The sequence below is a fragment of the Eptesicus fuscus genome, chromosome 18 (assembly GCF_027574615.1).
Source record: "Eptesicus fuscus isolate TK198812 chromosome 18, DD_ASM_mEF_20220401, whole genome shotgun sequence".
NCBI classification, from domain to species: Eukaryota; Metazoa; Chordata; class Mammalia; order Chiroptera; family Vespertilionidae; genus Eptesicus; species Eptesicus fuscus.
In genome coordinates, this window is record NC_072490.1 from 40710643 (window position 1) to 40726062 (window position 15420).

Here is a 15420-nt window from a genome sequence, read left to right on the forward strand (position 1 = left end):
TAGAGCATCGGCCTGTGGACTGAAAGGTCCCGGGTTCGAGTCCGGTCAAGGGCATGTACCTGGGTTGCGGGCACATCCCCAGTAGGAGGTGTGCAGGAGGCAGCTGATCCATGTTTCTCTCTCATCGATGTTTCTTTCTTTCTTTTTTTTTTTTTCTCATCGATGTTTCTAACTCCCTATCCCTCCCCCTTCCTCTCTGTAAAAAATCAATAAAATATATTTTAAAAATAAAAATAAAATGTACGCAAAGAAATCTATAGATTCAATGCAATTCTTATAAAGATATTAATGGCGTATTTCACAGAACTAAAACAAATATTCCTTTTTTAAAAATATATATATTTTATTGATTTTTTTACAGAGAGGAAGGGAGAGGGATAGAGAGTTAGAAACATCGATGAGAGAGAAACATCGATCAGCTGCCTCCTTCCTGCACACCCCCTACTGGGGATGTGCCCGCAACCAAGGTACATGCCCTTGACCAGAATCAAACCTGGGACCCTTGAGTCTGAAGGCCGAAGCTCTATCCACTGAGCCAAACCGGTTAGGCCTAATTTCATATATATGTATATATATAAATATACACACACATAAACTTTACAGATGCACCATTTCCTCCCCCCCCCCCCACTTTAGTATTGCTTCGTACACATTTTTTCATGTTACTAAACTGATTGCTGTTGGTGTTCTTAATCCAGGTATAATTTAATTGCGAGTTGTGCAACTTTCACCACATTTAAGATATAAAACAGCTGCATTACCCTCTTTGTAGTCAACAGGATTGTCCCAATGATTCCTCAAAGGGGTTCTTTGCCTTAACGGGAGAGAAAGTTGATCCCTAACAAAGAAAAGCACATCTAATCCCAAAATAGGCACCACGAGCCCTGGCTTTCACTTTCTGTGCAAGGGGGTACACAGCGCCACCCATGAGGGTTCATAGATGTGTGGAGCTCCTCAAACAGTTCATTGCCTGGGTCTCCAACAATGGAGATGGAGCCTATTTCTTTTACTTCATTAAACTTCAGTGGCTAAAGAGGAACGACAGAAACATTTAAATCACTGATATTAGGAAGATGCGATATCCATAGATCCAGATATAACCTGGACAGTGGTAAAAACAATACAGAAACCCGGGGACAACAGGGGTCTTTCTGGAAAGAACTAGGGGCTGTGTCCCATCCCCTGAGTAAAGAAAGAAGAGCCAGGATTCCTACACATTAAAAACAAAGTTGTTTTCTAAGGGTTCGAGAAGGCAAGATCCCGGCTCAGTCTGGGCTGCAATTTGCCTCCTGACAAAGAGCAGAGTTTCTGGCTACGATTTGTTCTACGGTCTGGAAAAAGCCTGTTTGAGTGAAACCTGAATGGATGGCAACTTTCCAAACTGCAAAGCAATGGAAGGAAAGCCCTGGGCGCCCCAGCGCACTCACTTCCCTGCAACCCCTGCTTCTTTATTTCACAGGCTGAAAATGCTGATGGAGTCGGCTTTGGATAGTTAGATGCAACACGGACAAATCTGGTGCCATGTCCTGGACTTGTTGGGAAGTGGACACATCCACTGAGATACCGTTTTGTGGTTCCTCTTAACCCACAAAAATAACCACAGAAACAGCTGTAATCTGCTACTGAACGTTGTCAGCCAAAAGAAATCTTTGCAGGGTATCTTTCAAGTTTTCTACTTCCTGTACCTTTCCCAGATTTCACTGCTAAGACCAGAGCTTTCTTCCAAGACTTGACTTTTAGAATTATTTTTGGAATGGAAAAGGTCATTTTTCATATTTTAAGAGTGCCCTGAAATGGTCCAGCCTGTTTCACGTTCCCAGCCTGGCTCCCAGCCATGCTAGAGTTGGGCTCTCCTGACTTCCCGTCCCACAGTGCCTTAAAGGCTGGACTTTAAAAAGTGACCACATGGCTGTAAAAAAGAAGGAACTCTTACCATTGGCAACAACATGGATGGACCTGGAGAGTATTATGCTAAGCGAAATAAAACAGTCAGACAAAAATAAGTATCATATGTGGAATCTAATGAACAAAATAAACTGATGAACAAAATAGATCCAGAGACATAGAAACATGAAACAGATTAACAATTTCAGAGGGAAGGTGGGGGGTGGGAGGATGGGTGGGGAGTGATTAACCCAGGAACTTATATTCGTTCTAGAGGCCTGGTGCACGAATTCATGCATGGGTGGGAATCCTCTGGGTGGCCTGCAGGGATCGGGCTGAAACCCGCAGTCCAAGGCCGTCTGCAGCTCCTACCTGCTGCTCCCGCTCATCCCGGTCCCACTGTGCCTGCTGCGGGCTCCTGCCCAATAGGTCCTGATCAGAAGAGGCTCGTACTGCAGTAGCAGCACTCGCCAGCCATGAGCCCTGCATCTGGCACCCTTCCAAGAGGAGTGGTCTGCGGGATCAGGCTGAAACTGGCTTTCCAACATTCTCTGAGGGGTCCCAGATTGCGAGAGGGCACAGGCCAGACTGAGGGACCCCACTGGTGATCGGGGCCGGGGAGGGACCACGGGAGGGCTCCAGGGCGTGCCCAGCCCATCTTGCTCAGTCCCCATTGGCCGGACCCCAGCAGCAAGCTAACCTACTGGTAGGAGCATCTGCCCCCTGATGGTCAGTGCACATCATAGCAAGCGATTGAGCAGTCTTAGCATATCATTAGCATATTACACTTTGATTGGTTGTTCAGTTGTTCTGCAGTTCAGTCTATTTGCATATTACTCTTTTATTATATAGGATATGCATAGCCCATGACCAAGAGAATAGTGTGGTAAAGGCCTAGGAGGGGCATGTGCAAGGTGGAGGGGGTCAATGGGAGAAAAAAAAGGGGGGGGAAATCTATAATACTTCCAACAATAAAGATAAATTAAAAAATAAAGACAACAAAAAAAAAATTTTTTTAACAAAAAAAAAAAATTTTTTTTAAGTGACTCAGAAAGTCTGGTTCCAGAGGGTGGGGGTGGCGGGGAGAGACACCAGAGAAGAAAGTTTGCAATCAGAAGTGAATCAAATTGCTTTAAAGAGCATCAGACTTGACCTTTTATTTTCCTCTTCTTTTAAAGCATTATTTCATTTATTTACTTAGTTTTCACACAAATACACATCCATTGCAGAAAACTTAAAAAATAAAAATCCTATATAATAAAGAGCTAATATACAAATGGTCATCACACCCTCGAGGCCTCGCAGCAGGGCCGGGGAACCTGAGGCCATGCCTCCTGCCCGGCGGGGCTTGATGGGGGACTTGAGGCTGTGCCCCCCACCTGGCGGGGCTTGACAGGGGACCTGAGGCCACACCCCCCCCAACCCTGGCTCTGGGCCAGGGTACCTGAGGCTGGAGGACCTGAGGCTGTGCCCCCCTGTGGGCCTTGATGGGGGTGGGGCCGGCCAGGTCTGGTTCTCACACGACTTTGAGGCACATGCGGGTGGGCGGGGACTTTTAATGTGCACAAATTTTGTGCACCAGGACACTAGTAAGTAATAAAAACATAGCATCCAGAATTAGCTACTGTTACATTTGTTTTTATTATGGTAAATTACATATAATATAAATTTTACCATTTTGATGTGGAACTTTACAGATTTTCCTCCTGAAATATATATATATATAATTAATTTCAGAGAGGAAGGAAGAGGGAGAGGGAGATAGAAACATCAATGAGGAGAGAGAATCATTGATCTGCTGTCTCTTGCATGCCTCATGCTAGGGATGGAGTTTGCAAACCAGGCATGTGCCCTGACCTGGAATTGAACCGTGACCTGCTGGTTCATAGGTTGACACTCAATCACTGAGCACACCAGCCGGGCTGAACTATATTTTTAATGGGTTCATAATATATTATTTATAATCCACCCTTTTCTTATAATAGTATGAACATGTTCCAGGTCAATAATACAGGGCTACATAATCATTTTGAATGAACTGTATTAATAAATTTACTGGTCTAAAGAATGCTAATTGCTTATTTTCAGTTGTCACTAAAATTAAGATTTCTAAGGGTTTAAATTATAATTAATATTGAAGAAATTAATATGTTTTTAATAAAAGATAGTATAAGGTATGGAGATATGTTCTCATTAATGGAAATAAAATAACTTTGTCTTGGTTATTTCAGAATGGGAAGAGAAAAATTTTTTTAAATATATTTTATTGATTTTTTACAGAGAGGAAGGGAGAGGGAGAGTTAGAAATATTGATAAGAGAGAAACACCAATCAGCTGCCTCCTGCACACTCCCTACTGGGGATGTGCCCGCAACCAAGATACAAGATTCCCTTGACTGGAATCGAACCTGGGACCCTTGAATCCGAAGGCCAATGCTCTATCCACTGAGCCAAACCGGTTAGGGCAGAAAATATTATTTCTTATAATTAAGCTGGCTAACATTAACTTATTAGAATTTTTAAATTTTTAATTAATTTTTAGAGAAAAGGGGAGAGAGAGAGAAAAAGAGAAACATTGATGTGAGAGCAGAACATAGATTGGCTGCCTCCTGCAACCCCCTACCAGGGATGGAGCCCGAAACCTGGGCATGTGCCCTGACTGGGAATCAAACCAACAACTTTTTGGTGCATGGGACAATGCCCAATCAACTGAGCCACACCTGCCAGAGCTATTATTAGGATTTTAAAAATTAATTAATATCCACTATAAATGGTATATTTATGTAAAACTAAAACTTAAGTTCTTTCACCAACTAAAAGGACAGTTTTCCTATGTCATGGGTCTGTTCCTGATAAGATTTTATAAAGTTTGTTGCACACACACAAAAAAAGTTCTGTACATGATGTTGTTTTAATGAGGTCCTTACGAAAAGTATTTATCTTCCTGGCCCTATTGATGACATTAACGTGTTGATCACTCCCTAAAATTCTTCTCCATGGCTCCCTTGACATTATTCCTTTGTGACTTTTGTTAACGAAAAAAAAAAAAACCCATTGAAACCTGTAAAGAATTTTTGTGAGTTTATTTGAGCCAAACTGTCGACATATGCCGGGAAGCAGAACCTCAATGAATTGAGATAATGCTCGGGAGAATGGAGGGTTACATCTGTATTTATACATTGCAATCAAAGGAAAGGGACGTAGGTGAGTTACATGAAATTCATTGGTGATAGATTAGGGAGATGGGATAAAGCAAAGCAGGGGAAACCTCTGGGATAGGGCAGAAAGTGAAATAAATGATGGACATGGGCTTGCTTCTCTTACAGAGATGGATACAGAATACTTTAATGTAATTAACAGTTGACAATTAACTTGATAACAATAACAATGAGGGAATGTCCCCAGTGCCATTTGTTGTGCCCTGGTAAAAAAAAAAAAGGGGGGGTGGGGAGAGTTACAAGTTACCCAGACATCTCACAGATATGTTTTCTTAGAGGCAAAAGGGCAAATGGGCTCTGTAAAGAAGATCTAAGTTGATTTTTGTCAGGGAAAATATCGGCCTAGGACATGACTACCCACTATAACCTGTTTGTAGTTAAATATTTAATTTTCAAACCATCCTTTGTGGTTACTTTAGGTCTCTGAGTTTGCAAGACCGCCATGCAGGCCTCCCCTGAGCTTGTCAGGTCAGCATGTGGCTCCTTTCGCCCACACTTTCTTCTTGCCTGTCTGGACACACCCCTTCTGGTCTCTTCCTGGCTTTTCTTTGGCCCCTGTTGGGCAGACACTACTAGCTGCCTACCACCCTTGCTCCTTTCTGATGGAACCCTGATTTTGTTGATTCCTCCCTCCCCTAATTGGCAACGCATTTTCCACTTATTGAGCTCAGTACTCTGAGATAAATCCTGGTTAGTCTAAACCACTGGTTCCCAAAGTATGATTCCAGGACCAGAAGCATTAGCCTCAACTAGGAACTTGTCAAAAATTCCAATTCCCAGGCCTCACATCAGGCCTAGTGAAATGGAAGCTCTGGGGGTGGGGCCCAGCAATCTGTGTTTTAACCAGCCCTGCAGGGAGGTGAGCCTAACACATGTTCAAATTTAAGAACCGCTAGTCAAAGCCAACCATGATGAGTGGTCTTGTTCCCCATCCCAGTCATGGCATTAGGCATGCATAAGTGATGAAATGTTTGCTCATGATAAATGAGAAGTCTGCTGTGGGAGGGTGTCCTGGGAAGGGCTCTTTGCTTCTAAAAGAGATACAAGGAAGGGATCCCTCTGCTGGACACTGTTGTTGGGCGTGATGCCTGGACTGCTGCAGCCACGTTTCACCGTGAGGACAGCAGCCTAAAGGCAAGCCAGGAGTCGACAGTGGCCGAGCAGAAAGATGGAAAGGTTCTGTTATGGGTTGAGTTGTGTCTCTCCCCCTCCCCCAGAGATATACTGAAGTCCTCACCTCTAGTAAGTACCCCAGAATGTAACCATATTTGGAGATGGGGTTGTTACAAAGGTAATCAGTTAAGATAAGGTCACACTGGAGTGGGGTGGGCCCTAAATCCAGTATGACTGGTGTCCTTATTAGAAGAAAAGAGAGACACCCAAAGGAAGATGTCTATGCCAGGATGGAGGCAGAGATGGGAGTCTCTCCTGTGGATTTCAGAGGGAGCGAGGCCCTGCTTGATTTTGGACTACTAGCCTCCAGAACCGTGAGACAATAAAAGTCTGTTGTTTTAACCCACCCGGTTTATGTGACTTTCTTATGGCAGCCGTGGGAAACTAACACGGGGTCCTTGTGATCTACACACCAACCCTGCAGCCATCCTGTCTTGAGATTCCTTGTTATGTTAAGTAATATTTTTTTCTTATTATTTAAGCTAGTTGGAGAGAGTTGTTTTTCGTTTGTTTGTTTTTTCCAGATTTATTGCAATATAATTGACACAGTACTGTGTAAGTTTAAAGAGTTGACAAGGAGAAAATGTCTCAGTGTCCTAAATGAAATTACAGCCGGCAGGAGGGTGGAGGGGAGAGATAAGGGAGGTTAAATCAGTTAATAGCTGCGGGCCAAAACCCAGCAAGATTTTTTACATTCCTGAATGCACGTTGAAACTTTGAATTAACTTCCTGGCGGGCGGTTATTTTCATGATTACCTAGAGAATAGCTGACCACCAGACACCACTGCATTCTGCTTACACGTGAACATTCTGGACTCTTGCCCATAAGCAATACAAAAAGAGCAAACACTTCTTCCTTACCGACCAGCCACCTGTCCCAGAACCAGCCCGATGCACCTCCCCCACCCCCTTTATCTATAGCCAATGTAAATTATTTTAAAACAACTTGCATCTTTTTTCTCCAAACCGTCAGCTCCTGGACCACAGACCGGTTTGTCTTCTCCATGGAGCCCAGCTGCTGCTGGTTTGGACTGCAGGCCCCAGGACCTCGTCCTTTTTCTGGCTGGCATGTGGCTCAACAAGCCCTTCCTTTCGGAAAAGCTGTCAGGCAAAGGTTTTTGTTTAACGTGTCCAGTGTCATGACATGGTCCGCTTGTATGTTGTGAAATGGATTACAATAGGGCTAGGGTTGGCCCATTTCTTTTTAATTTGGGGTGGGGGGCGTTCATCCTCACTTGAGGATATTTTTTTCCATTGATTTTTAGAGAGAGGAAGGGAGGGGGAGACACAGAGAGAGAGAGAGAGAGAGAGAGAGAGAGAAACATCGATGTGAGAGACTCATGGATTGGTTGCCTCCGCTCTCACCCAGACAGGGACCAGGGATCGAGCCTGCAACTGAGGTACATGACCTTGACTGGAATGGAACCCATGACCCTTTAGTCCTTGGGCTGACACTCTAACCACTGAGCAACCGACTAGGGCAGGATTGGCCCTTTTATCCAATGTTTACATTTCATGATACACAGTTTAAAGTGGAATCTGTACTAAGCCATATATCTTCTTTCCAAAACGGATGGCTCCTTACACATTCCAATTCGTTGAAATAAATTTGAGTTAAAGTGCCCAGTGGGACTTCTCTGGAACGTAAGCTTGTTTGGGAGAAAAACATTTCCCTCCTTACCTTTTAGATTAGTTGGCGGATCTAATACATAAAAATTGACTTAAGACAAAAAAGAAAAGAAAAAAAACTGACATGACAGATGAACAGAAAAACAAATTTAATTCTGTATATACAGAGTGGGGCAAAAGTAGGTTTACAGCTGTTCGTATGGAAAATAATACAACAATGAATAAATAGTAATACAAGAATGAACTGTTTCGTGTACTCACAACTGTAAACTTATTTTTACCCCACCCTGTATGTACAGGAACCCCACAAAGACAGAATCCAAGGTAGTCAGGCAATTGAGGCTTTTATACCATCCTGAGCTATGGAGAAGGTAGGGGTCTGGGATCTCAAAAGGGAGGAAGACAATTCACAGGAAGATAAGGAGAGCAAAACTTCGGTAAACAAATGTTTGCCACGGCGTGCAGATAAATCTTTCTGGTGTACCGAGTTGTCTCTGGTAACAGCTCTCTTCCTGGTACAGACCCCCCTTTTAAATTCTTTCAGGCAGTAGTTAATGGAGAAAAAGCTGTTCTCGAGGCTGCTGGCTCTTAATTGCCTTCAGCTCAAAACAATCCACATGTCAAAGTGGCACATTATGGGGAGGCTTATTCTGCTGCCCCTCAAGTTTTTACACAAGCCTTCACAACAACTAGAGTCAGGTGACTCTGTGGGAAGGCCGTGTGTGTGTGTGTGTGTGTGTGTGTGTGTGTGTGTGTGTGTGTAAGCTAAATTGCCAAAGAGGAAAAGCAGAATGTTGGAACATGATTGCAACCCACAGTAATTCTGAATAGCATGTTTCAATTGTCACACGCAGTCTCATATAACTGCTTCTTACCTGACAAATTGCTTTATTTTCTAAATGAATGCATCATTTCACTTTCCACCAAGAGGAAATAAATGTTCTAGCATGACCATGAGCAGAAGTAACATTTTACATCAAATGGAAATTACAAACATCTTCTGTGGAGTCAAAGGTAACCTTGGCAATGGTTTTTATTCATTGAAACACATTTTCTATTTGTTTCTTGCTTGTTTTATTTTCTTCTGATGACCAGATTAATATCTGCTGAAAAGCATTTTACAAGAGTAGAGGCTCTGGTCCATACAGCTCAGTGGTTAGAGCATTGGCCCACACACAGGTTCCATTCTCGGTCAGGGACAAGTATCTGGGTTGCAAGTTCGATCCCTGCCCCGGTTCCGGGGGCACATGCAGGAGGCAACCACTCCATGTGTCTCTCTCACTTCTCTTCTCTCTCTCTCTCCCCTCCCTTCCTCCCTTCTACTCTACCTAAAAATCAATGGGAAATATATACTCAGGTGAGAATTAACAACAACAATAAAACGAAAAGGGTAGAATATTTACTCTGGCCGGTGTGGCTCCATTGGTTGAGCATTCCTGGTTCAATTCCCAGCCAGAGCACAGGGTGGTGGACTCAATCCCCAGTAGGGGGCGTGCAGGAGGCATCTGACAGATGGTTCTCTCACATATTCCTCTCTCTAAAATCAATAAAAACATTTTCAAAAAAAGATTAGAACATTTGATTTTGTGGGGTTTTTTTGCAAGGAACCTGTGGCTGACTTCATATTATTCCTGCAGCTTGTGCCACTTCTGAATTACAGGCCGGGCTTAGTTTTCCCAAGGAATCAGCCTGTGGGAGACTCAAAGTGTGACCTTCAGCTACCGAGTGAGCCAGGCCCAGGGTTTCTAGGCCTCTTGCTTAAAGAGCTCTCCTGGGCCACGTGGAGGGACATACCTGTCTAACGGGGGAGCTCAGACTCTGTCCTTACAGCGTCAGTACTGCCCGGGAGACAGTGCCACATCCGCCTCACCCAGTGTGTAACCCTGGCCCTCCTCACGTGTAGCCACTGATGACTTCCACAGCCAGGTCCTGAGACTCCCGGGCTAGGGGGCCCATAATACCATTTTTCTCCAGGTAGTAGGTCTGGCTACATAATCTGCCCGACCCAGTGCAAAATAAAAAGATGGGCTCCCCCTCAAAGAAACTGTTAAGAATTGCAAGACAGCAACAGCGGACTATTAAACCCCTTCTGGCCTTGTTCCCTGGTGACTGGGTGGGTCACACGCCCATTAATCTGGCCCGGCTCACAAACAGTACGGCCACAACTTGGAGCCTTTCTGTGTGCACTCTGAACACATTTCATGCTCTTAACCCCGTTTTAGTGATGAAGACCCTGGGGTTTTGTGAGGTTAAGTAACTTTCCCAAGGTCACCCAGCCAGTAAGCCCTGGAGGCTGGGTTTGCACTCTCCAGCTGCGCTTCCAGGGCAAAGGGTAGGTAATTGTTTCACTTGTAACTGAGTCCCTTGTAGCTCAACAATGCCTTCTTGTTGTGGAAGGAAGGGAGAGGAGCTTCCCAGATAAGCCGACTCTCAGAGCCAGGAAGACTGCCTCGCCTCCCAGCAGCTCTTGTCTCTGAAAGTATACAACTGTTTCAAAAGGCTGAACTGCCCCATCTGACAGCCCAGCCCATACAGCCTTGGTAGCCCCTCCTCATCAGTTACTCACCAGTCCAGGCTGAGCTGTTTGTAAGCTCCCCTACCCCTCCTTTAAAAAAATATATAGCTTTAAGGGGGTTACAGTCCTTACCTAAAAGAGCTCTATTCTAGCTCTCCTCCAGCACCGCCTGCCCTGCTCCTGCGCCCTGAAGAAGCCTTCATAATACCATTCTAGCGCCAGAGCTTTGGGCTCCCGAGCTCCCCCTGGCCCTGCCCTGGCCAGTGTCCAGCAGTGCAGAGCCCAAGGCGGGGGAGGCAGAAGGCGGGGGGTTCCTGAAAGCTCACTGCAGAGCTCTTCCATGCCTCCATGCAGACTCTTGCGAGGCATTAGGGTTGAAAGCTTAGGAAGAGGGGGCTGAACCCCAAGGTCCCAGATGTGAAGGACAAGTGGAGGGAGGCCATGAAGACTAGGAGTGCCGCCCTGAGAAGGCAGCTGCCTCCAGTTTGGAGTGGATGACTGACACCCTCTGACTTATCTCAGGTTTTGCATGCATTAAAAAAAAAAAAAAAAATCACTGCTTTACGTTCACAGTGGATTTTACGGTGGCAGAACATTTTATAGGTTCTCTATGAATGCACTATAATAATTCACAATACTTTTCAGGGCTGAATAACCAAACATTGCTCACATCATTGGAGAAAAGACAGAACACATTCATATTCACTATGTTTATTTCTGGTTCTAAATCAATCCTACATTTCCTGCTGGTCCTGAATTATTGCGATCATTTACCTCTGTTCAGTCACACGTAAAGTGCAATAGAAAGGGCAATCCTGGCCAGTGTGGCTTAGCTGGTTGAGCATTGTCCCATGCACCAAAAGGCCATCGGTTCCATTCCCGGTCAGGGCACATGCCCAGGTTTCGGGTTCGATCCCCGGTCGGGGTGCCTCTCTCACATAGATGTTTCTCTCTCTCTCTCTCTCTCTCTCTCGTCAATTGAAAAAAAAAACATTTAAAAATACACCACCTTTTAAAAAAGGTGGGGGTGGGGAGCAGAAGCCACATGAACCGATGGAATAAAAATCTGCCCCACTGCTGGAATCTAAGACTGATGCAAAGAATTTCTGATTGTGGAAGCTGCTTTCTGCTTTGTGCCCCTGCTTTGAGGTATTAATTAGTGCACAAGACTCTCCTGAGTTTGTGTATACATAGCAAAATGTTCTTGATCTCTTCATTGTTGTTCTATACCTCAAGAAAAGGGGTACAAGCATGAACAGTATGTGACCTGAAGCATGTCTGGCAAGGTGAATGCCAATGACAACCAACATTTTCTGGATGATCTAACATCAACAAGAGTAGATCTAGCTTCTAAGATGCAGGTCTACAGGATAAAGTGAGCTTATCAGCCAGGATAAACTGGTCGGCAAACTCATTAGTCAACAGAGCCAAATATCAACAGGACAACGATTGAAATTTCTTTTGAGAGCCACATTTTTTAAACTTAAACTTCTTCTAATGCCACTTCTTCAAAATAGACTCGCCCAGGCCGTGGTATTTTGTGGAAGAGCCACATTCAAGGGGCCAAAGAGCCGCATGTGGCTCGCGAGGACTAACTGTTATGGTGCAGTAACACAAACCCCATCTGAGGGATTTAAACATCAAGGGTTTATTTTCTACTTTCAATCCATGTCCGTTGTGGGTGGGCAGGGTGGCTCTTCCTATCACTCACTCAGGGTCTCGGGTTGAATGTTGCCAACTGCCAGGTCCAAGGGAAAAAATGCTCAGGAAAACCTCACGGGCAAGTAAATGGCCAGAAATGACCCTCATCACGTCCACTCACAACTCATTGGCCACAGCTAGTTGACTGCCTGAGCTCGACCACAAGGGGGCGGGGAAGTGCTGGAAGGGGAGAGACCTGGATTTCGGGGTAAACTGCTCTCTCTCTTGGTTGGAAGCTGGAGGACAACAGGAGGAACGTCCAGAGAAGAGCAGGAGCTTTAGGAGTAAGATGCTGGCTTGCTGTGGTAACAACGGGAACTAACACTTCCAACCTGCTGAGGCATCCGAAACCTCAAATGGCTGCACATCATGTGTGATCAGCTTCTTCAACAAGCAGGATATATTTACAGCGAAGTTCCAGGTCGGAAAGCCCAAGACGGAGCACTACTCACTACCCTGATGACCCCGTTGGGCTGAGAAGGGGGGTTGGCTTTCAGGTTTACAGGGACCAAGTACTTTACCCATAATGAATTCCTGAGATTCAGCACTGTTAGTGGAGATGGGTGCCACTGTTGCCACCTTCCCCTGGTCACTATCACCCAACATCACCCAGGAGCAACCTCCTCCTTTGCTCTCAAAGGGAACATGTAAATTAAAGCTTAACTTGAATAAATTCACTAGCCCCTCCCCCAGTAGGGTATGTGTAATTCAGCTTGCTAGAATAGGGAAAGTTTATAATCTACTTAATGGCCTTTCCACAGTTTCCTTAATTCATAAAATAGCATCTCAAAAAAAAAAAAAAAAAAAAAAACATGTATGTAGGCTTAATAATATGAGAATTAATATTATTAATATGTTTAGAAGCACTATAAACTAAATTGTATAAATTCTATTATCAATGGATATTTACATTGCTTTACACTCAGAAAATGTCTGGGATGAATATCTCTCCATAGCCACTGAAGGGATCAGAGTATATCACCCTAAATATGCCACTTTGGCATACGGATTATTTGAAGCTGAAGGCATCTGAGAAACAGCAGACCCACAAAGGGCTCCCTGCCCTCCTCCTTTCTACTGAAAAGCAGGACATAAATTTTGTGAGAAATTTTGTCATTCTGGTACCAGGAGCCAATGCCAAGATGAGTCTGTGAAAACAAATCTTACTAAAGCAATCCTTATTTCCCCCCATATATTTATTTTCCCACAATGTACTGCCCCTTGTAGCTCAAACCCCCTCTATCTTGTCTGTCTCCATAATTTATCACTCTTTGTTAAAAATGGTATATAAGCCCTAACCAGTTTGGCTCAGTGGATAGAGCGTTGGCCTTCGGACTCAAGGGTCCCAGGTTCGATTCTGTGCAGGAGGCAGCTGATTGATGTTTCTCTCTCATCGATGTTTCTAACTCTCTATCCCTCTCCCTTCCTCTCTGTAAAAAATCAATAAAATATATTTTAAAAAATGGTATATAAGCTCTCAGGCCTACCTGCTTCTTTGGAGTTCTCACTTCATTTCTGTGAGCAACCCCCCCCCCCACCCGCCATGTGCATATAAAATAAACCTTTTTCTCACATGGATCTGTTTTCTGTCAGTTTAATTTGTAGGGCCTCCACCACTGAACCTAAGACTGTAAAGAAAAAAGGTTTTCCCTCCCCTACACCACCTTTGTCCGCATAGCCCATTATTTCCTTGGACTGACATTGCATGTCACATTTTTTATATTTATTGCTATTGGCATTTATTGCCAAAGTGCTCTTTAAAAGACTGCCGACAGCCCTGGCAGGTGGCTCAGTGGGTTGGAACATCGTCCTGTACACCAAAAGGTTGCAGATTAGAGTCTCAGTCAGGAATCTCGTTCTCTCTCTCTCTCTCCCTTCTTCTCTCTAAACATATCCTTGGGTGAGGATTTCAAAAAACAAACAAAACTGTAGACATATTCATGCCCACTATCCAGAGATGTGTTATTATTCTGATGAGCTGAACGTTCTGTTTTCTTAGACCTAAACCACACCACGTAATGAAGCCTTCTACTCCATTCACCACCAACTCTTTTCCTTTTGTGAAATCCTTTCCACTTAGGGCTGCAACAGTTTGTAGTTGAGCACTTCACTGTTGTCTTAATTCATTTAAAGAAGAAGAAGAAGAAGAAGAAGAAGGAGAAGAAGGAGGAGGAGGAGGAGGAGAAGAAGAAAGAAATTCCAGTTTCTTTTTGTGTCTGGTCCTATGCAAGGCAGTACAAATACAAATTAGACCAAGTCATGACATTCCAGAAGCTCACAGTCCAGTGGGCATCTACTAGTAAACCTTACGCTGTTGTTACATGCATCTTGTGAGTAGTTGTGGGGTGTGGTGGGAGGTTAAAGAATGGGTACAGTCAGTCCCCTGCTTACATTCTGACAGAACAGCACTGGCACAGTACATGGTGTCTGTTTATGAGTCTCTGGCACTAAATAGTGAGGTGCTCAAATTGACACTCCTCTCACCAGTGTGGGAATGTAATTACAAAAGCAGAGCACATTTCCCATCTGAAAGAACCACTTCTTCCTCACTGCAGCAGTCACAGCACTTGGCCCCCATGGAGGACACTCGGGAAATGACTGTTGAATGATGGAGTGAATAAATGCATGCATGGATGAAGACAGCTTACTGTAAGCAAGGACAAACTGAAATGTTAAGTTTTTACAACCTCCCCAAATCTACAGAAGGCAGGTCTGGGGATGTAAAGTACAGCATAGGGAATATAGTCAATAACATTGTAATAACTGTGAATGGTGCCAGGTGGGCACGGGAAACGTGGGGGTGGAGGGAGAGAACACTGCGTAAAGTATATGATTATCTAACCACTATGCGGTACACCTGAAACTAATACAAAATAATACTGAATGTAAACTATATTTGAGAAAAAAATAATAATAAAGAAGGCAACTCCTCCTGAAGGTGCCTGTGCTTGGATGATGGGGTGGAGAATCATTTAGGAGCCGTTGATAGGGAATAAAAAGGTCCTTTAGTTACTATCTAGGGGATATCCCTATATAGAGTCTAGTATAAAGGCAAAGGAAAATCCAGGGAGACAGCTAGGAAGGTGGGAGGAGGAGTTTATGACAAAAGCAGAGCATGGTTTGGAGACCTATGGAGAGATGTGGCAGCTGCTAGAGAACGGGTGTGAAAAAATCTGTTCTAAGATTTTTAGGAAGTCTATTCTGTGATTTGTCATGTAGCTCTCCCCCACATCTCCCCCAGAAAACGTAGTAAAAATAGTGTGCCCTCCTGTGTCTTTGGAATGTGTGCGGCATCGAGCCC

General features: G+C 44.2%; 1 protein-coding gene across 1 annotated transcript in view; it reads right to left on the minus strand.

Annotated features, from left to right (window-relative positions):
- LOC103295175 (60S ribosomal protein L27-like) overlaps positions 1 to 15420 on the minus strand; it is a 170742-nt gene that overhangs the window by 112437 nt on the left and 42885 nt on the right. The gene's annotated exons all lie outside the window — the stretch shown is intronic.